The sequence below is a fragment of the Schistocerca americana genome, chromosome 1 (assembly GCF_021461395.2).
Source record: "Schistocerca americana isolate TAMUIC-IGC-003095 chromosome 1, iqSchAmer2.1, whole genome shotgun sequence".
NCBI lineage: Eukaryota > Metazoa > Arthropoda > Insecta > Orthoptera > Acrididae > Schistocerca > Schistocerca americana.
This window is the reverse complement of record NC_060119.1, coordinates 89,060,530-89,066,529: the sequence shown is the minus strand read 5'-3', so window position 1 is coordinate 89,066,529 and position 6,000 is coordinate 89,060,530.

Genomic DNA, 6,000 nt, shown 5'->3' with positions numbered 1-6,000 from the left:
TTGTATTTAAAACATGCATAAAAGTTACCTAATACAGAAGAATACAGTCACAATTTGAGAACAAAGACATTCGCGCACAGCCTACAAAAATGGCTATCCAACTTGCCTCACAGTGACAGTCACTAGGGGGCAGCACCAACTAGGCTGCTGAATGATGTCCCCAATTGTAGCCACTGCCACTTTGCCACAAAATGGGAAAATTGTAGGTGGTTTCAAATGGAACCACTTCCCCTGAAAGGGTTATGATGACCTGCAGGCTCTGAACATGCTTATTGGAAAGCGCAGAACTTTTTTGGTGTTTCGTGAGTGTTGTGGTGAGTGCCTTCAACATGTGGTGAACCATGTCCAGGCTTTGTGGGGTTGGACAGCTACCCCTCCTTACAGATGTTGGGCATTGTAGGCAGAGCATACTGGTAAAACAGGACAGGCAGTGAACTGTGGCAGAGCTAAATCAGACTTCAATGCAAGGCAGAGTGCAAGTGTGTCTGAACACACAGTGTACGAGCATTCCTAATGATTGGCCTTGGCAACCGACAATCCATGCATGTGCCAGTACTAACACTAGAACATCACCAACTATGACTGAAATGGGCAAGTGACCACCAGCACCGAACATTGGTGCAGTGGCAGAAAATTACATGGTCTGATGAATCCTGATGCCTACTTCAACTTGCCAATGGGAGGGCACCTGTATGTTGTGTTACAACTTCTGCACCACTTTTTACCAGCAGACACAGTGGCTGCACCAAAGACAGAGATGGTGTGGAGTTTTACAATTATTTATTGACCTTTCTTTACAATTTCTTCCTCGTCTTCGCTGCCCAGCCCTATGGATCCCTCCGCCTGGCTGCTGATATGTAGATTCTCTGACAATGCATGCAACGTGCGCCGCTGATCGCACTTGGGAGCCTCAGGCCACCAGTGCTCCGCTGAAGCCAGTATGCTCTGTGGTTGAGATGAACTCGTCGCCACTTGGACCCCATGACGAGCACGCCCATGGAGCCACGTTGCCGTGAGGTCAGCTGCCGATGCCTGCTGCACCGGCAGCTGGGAAGCTGTTAGTCATGATGTCCGTGAGGTCCCGTCATGGACGGACCACACGCCGTGGGGCCGGGTTGCCGTGAAGTCCAGGCATCAGTCCCCGGCGGCACCTGTGACCAAGACTGCGTATCGGCCGGTCCTGCTGGAAGTTCTCACTGTAGTTAGTCAGCCATAGTGCCGACCAAACTCGGGCCAACCTCCAGAGCTGCAGTTCACATCTGGCGGCGAATGGATGACTCCTGCGAGCTGGAACAGACTTCCGGAATCGTCACCTAGGAAGAGTGAACATTCAGACATGGACCACGTCCGTCCTCAGATCCGAACTGCTTCCTAATGGCTTCTCTCTGTTGCTGTCTGCCCTCCACTATTTGTATATGGCAGGAGGACGTTTTTCACCCTCGGTCGTAGCTTTTTGTTATTACTCCCGCAGTATATTGCAGCGTAAATTAGCGTGCTGGCCTCACTTCCCCTTACTCAGCCCTCTCCCGGCTTCGCTCGGTGCTTGGTTTGTGTGCATCCTTGCATCAGTCTGTTGGTAGACTGCTGCTGTCAGCAAGGCTATCTGTTCCAGTCTATTTTGCAACACCTCAGTCACCGGCATGCCTCTGTTTTGCCATTCTCCACTGCGTGAAGCAAAGCTTACTACATGTGGCCACAACAGTTGTCTTCCAGGGGAACAGCTCCTTGGCACCTGTACTGCAGGGTGGATACAAGCTGGCAGTGGCTCCATTATGCTCTGGGGAACATGCATCTGGGCATCCATGGGTCCAGAGGAGAGCTCATGTAGGCATCATGATGACCAAGGAGTATCGTACACATTGCAGACCACATAGACTCCTTCACGATAATTATGTTTCCTAAGGGTAGTGGCACTTTTCTGCAATATAATTCTCCATGTCATAAGACCAGGAATGTGATGGAATGGTTTGAGGAACACAGTGTCAGTTCCAATTGATGTGTTGGCCACCCAGTTCTCCAGATCTGAACTGATCAAACACATCTGGGATGAGATTGAATGTGGCATCAGAGGACATCACTGCCATCCATGTAAATTATAGGAATTATGTGACTTGTGTGAGCAGATGTGGTGCCAGCTCCATCCAATGACCTACCAAGGTCTCATTGCTTCCATGCCATGACACATCACCACTGTTATCTCTGCCAAAAGTGGACATACTGGCTGTTAGGTAGGTGGCTATAACGTTCTGGCTGATCAGTGTGTGTCATTATTATCAATACTATGTGAAGTATGAAATGAGTAACACAAAAAGTATTGCATGTGTCAAGTTGTCCACCTTGCATCAATGTATTATTCATCCAGGATATCTTTCTAAAACTCCTTTGCATCATCTGGAATTTCAAAAACTTTAGCAAGGCACACAAATCTTTTTTGTTTTCTTTGCTTACGATATTTTGTTTTGATAAAAGGATGGATGTTAGTACTGTCGTATGGCATGATTCTTTCATTTCAGGTTGTTAACTTGTACTAGACCTCCATAGCATGTATCACTTACTGACACATTAACAATTTTCTTTGCTTTCTTGTATGATATGACCCTCTGGCTATTCATTTTGAATGGTAGCTTGGATTTTGGCACTTTCTGTGCACTATCTTTTAGTTTTTTAACAGTCCAGTCTTTATTTAGAACTCTGAGAGTACCATGCTCTTCTCAAATATCATAATATTTGAGAGTACCATGCTCTTCTCAAATATCATAATATTTGAGAGTACCATGCTCTTCTCAAATATCATAATATTTGTTAGGAGCAAGATTCTTTCTTAAGATGCAAAGAAATTGCAAATATTGGCTGTGAGTGGGCATTGATTTAAATCAATGAGGAAAGTTGAAAATTTGTGCCAAACTGGAATTCAAACCCAGGCTTACTAGGCATATCCAGCCACAGTGGTCATCATAACTGCAAGGGCTAACCCTATCATGCCTCCTGTCAGACCTAAATCCTCAACTTATCCAGGTGCTATTAATGTAGTGCCCCTGCCCATTATTCTCATTACTCATGGCATTTCATTGATTTCCATGAGCTTGAGGCTGGTGTGCAACTCCACTGAAAAGAGCTCTAGCCATCTTCACCTTAATTATATATATAATTTCTTAATTATAAGGTGACGACAGCCAATAATCTCTTCAGCACAGATGCACACCAGGCCCAAACTGTTACGGGAATCAGTGGAATTCAGCAAATAATGAATTTAATGGGCAGGGGCACTACATTAATAGTGTGTGGATAAGTTCAGAATTTGGGTCTGGCAGGAGGTGTGCTAGGGTAGCCCATGCAGTTGTGATGACCACTGTGTCCAGCTGGCTTAGTGGTCAGACCATCAGCCTAGTAAGGACGAGAATTCTGGTCCAGCCTAAATTTTCAACTCTATCCATTGATTTAAATCAGTGTCCACTCACAGCAAATGTCAGTAATTCCTTTGTGTCTTAATTCATAGTGGCTTCTGGATTGAAGTTTATACAAGATACTTTCTCTTTTTCTGTAAGACTTCCCAATTCTGCCAAACAATCAGTCTGGGGACAGGTAGTTATGACCACAAACAGGGAAGACATGACAAATATTATTGAATTTTGTGCTCCTTTTCAAAGAAAATGTAAGCATTGTGATCATACAACTGTTTTTTGGCTGCTATAACTCCACCATGCGAGTCTTTCTGACTTGGATAAAAGACAAACATAAAGTCAAGTAAAGCTAAAGATACTTAATTGCATCCCCTTTAAGATTCCGTCCGCAGTTAGATGTAGAAAATGATGCTTTCCTTTTTTTTTGCTCCTTAGTATGGATCATGATGCACAGACTGTATAATCATGCTTGTCTAGCATAGAAAACGTCACTGGCTCATAGTTTTGGAACATTGGAACTGGCTAGTTTTGCTGCACATCAAAGCAAATCTTAATGACGGTTGGATTATCTCCCTTCATTACACCATAAAACGTCATTGCTTGACTTTTATGTAATCTGTGTCTAGTTTGTAGTTCATTCTTTTTCTGCAGACATATTTTTGCTTTTATTTCCATTAAACCAACCTAACAAGTGGAGCAGCCATTGGTATGAGATGCCCTGGATGATAGATTGAAACAGTTGTAAAATATATGCTTGTATTTTAATAAGGAGCATTGTTTCAGTCCCATTTTTTTTTATTCACAGAATCTGTTGAACATTTTTTGACCATGAGATCTGAATGCAAATAACCGTTTGTAGACTTGCCGCTTTGATAGTGGCTCTCTCTGCATTTATATTCTTTATAGCATTCTTAATGGCAGTAGTTACCCCTTATTATCCTTTCCTGTTCTGTTGCCTCATTTCCTTTCCTTTGGCAAGTTTCCTGATTCATGGAACCTACTTGCTAGATAGGATAACCTATCCTTTGATATGCAAGATACTCCTAGAAAGTGGCAGCACAAACAGGCACTACTTTACTATTTTTTTATTCTAATGGTATACTTCACTGTCACTGGTTTCTTCCTTTTTGCATTCTGGGTGTCCACTATTCTGCAATGATGTGAAGAAATCTTAAGAAACTTTAACAGAAACTTCTTTTGATCCATTTTATTTAATGATGTCACATGATGATGGAAATGGGAAATACCTTCATAGCAGAATTCAGCAGCTTCGCATAATTTCATTTCTTTAGCTTTTGAAGGTTAAATCTCAGTACATGATTGCGTTTAATGATAGGTTCCTTTTTACACTTTTTGCCTAGTGTTTTAGGTCAATATAAGCTCTTCTTATATTGGGATTTTCTCCCATCAGAACATTCTTTGAGCTGTTTACCATTTTCAGAATCACAAGAATCATCATCCATTCTGCTTCTGCTTGCAATATTTCCTTGTAGATGTACACATGAACATCAAGTGAATACTCGTCTTAAGGTAAGCTGCAGGTGTTCTGACGACAGTGAAGTCTGGTTGCAATACTAGACCCGCCAGTAAATATTGTTATAACAGTGAGTAACTTCACTTAAAGCAACAACTATACTCCATTATTGTTAACTGCTTGCTGCAGAAAGAGAGCTGGGACACCAGAGAGTAATTATGTTGCATTTGTCAGCTTTTGCTGTAACTCTAAGAATGCATGTATCGTGTTTTGCTATAACCTTGTGGTTTGGGGTGTTCATACAAACAGCCATAGTTGACTTTTGCTAAAACACAGGGGTTGATGTAAAAGGTCACCATTATGCCATCAAATCACTGTTTCTATTCCGTACATGAATTTCTTGAAACAAAATTGTAATTACTTGCAATATGCTGTTTATTCAGTGGTAGATGTTTCTACTTAGTAAGATAATTTAATTATTGTATCTTTCTATATTCTGTCTGTATCTCATATATGTATTCTGCTCTGTGAACTATGTACCACAATATTTTAATTACTTGTGATAAGCTGTATATTCACTTGTAGATATTTCTACTTAGTAAGATAATTTAATTATTGTTTGTTACTCATATTCTGTCTGTATCTCTTATATGTATTCTGCTATGTGCAGTATGCACCACCGTCATCTCTCATCACACACCACCTTTTTTATATTTTGTTTATATATCCTATATGTATTCTGCTATGTGAGTTATGTGCCACTACTGTCACCTCTCGTCATATACCATCTTAACATAATTTTTCAAATTGACTTGTCCTATATCATGATGCACTTTGCTGTACAAATTGTATGATCTACAGGACCAATAATAAATCAAATGAAATCAAATCAATCAAATCACTATGCCTAATTCAATTTTGAAACCTTTTGAGAAAATATTGTTGTATCCATGGACCCAACCAACCAACTCACGTACGTGCACCCTGACCGTGACATCGCTGGCCACAGTTCCTGCATCGGCATCTCAGGGCGTTACCGCCAACGGAACCGCCATGGCTGAGCTCGGGTCCTCAGCGCCCTCTGCCTTTTGCATACAAAGAGGAGTGCTGGCCCTGAGACAGACA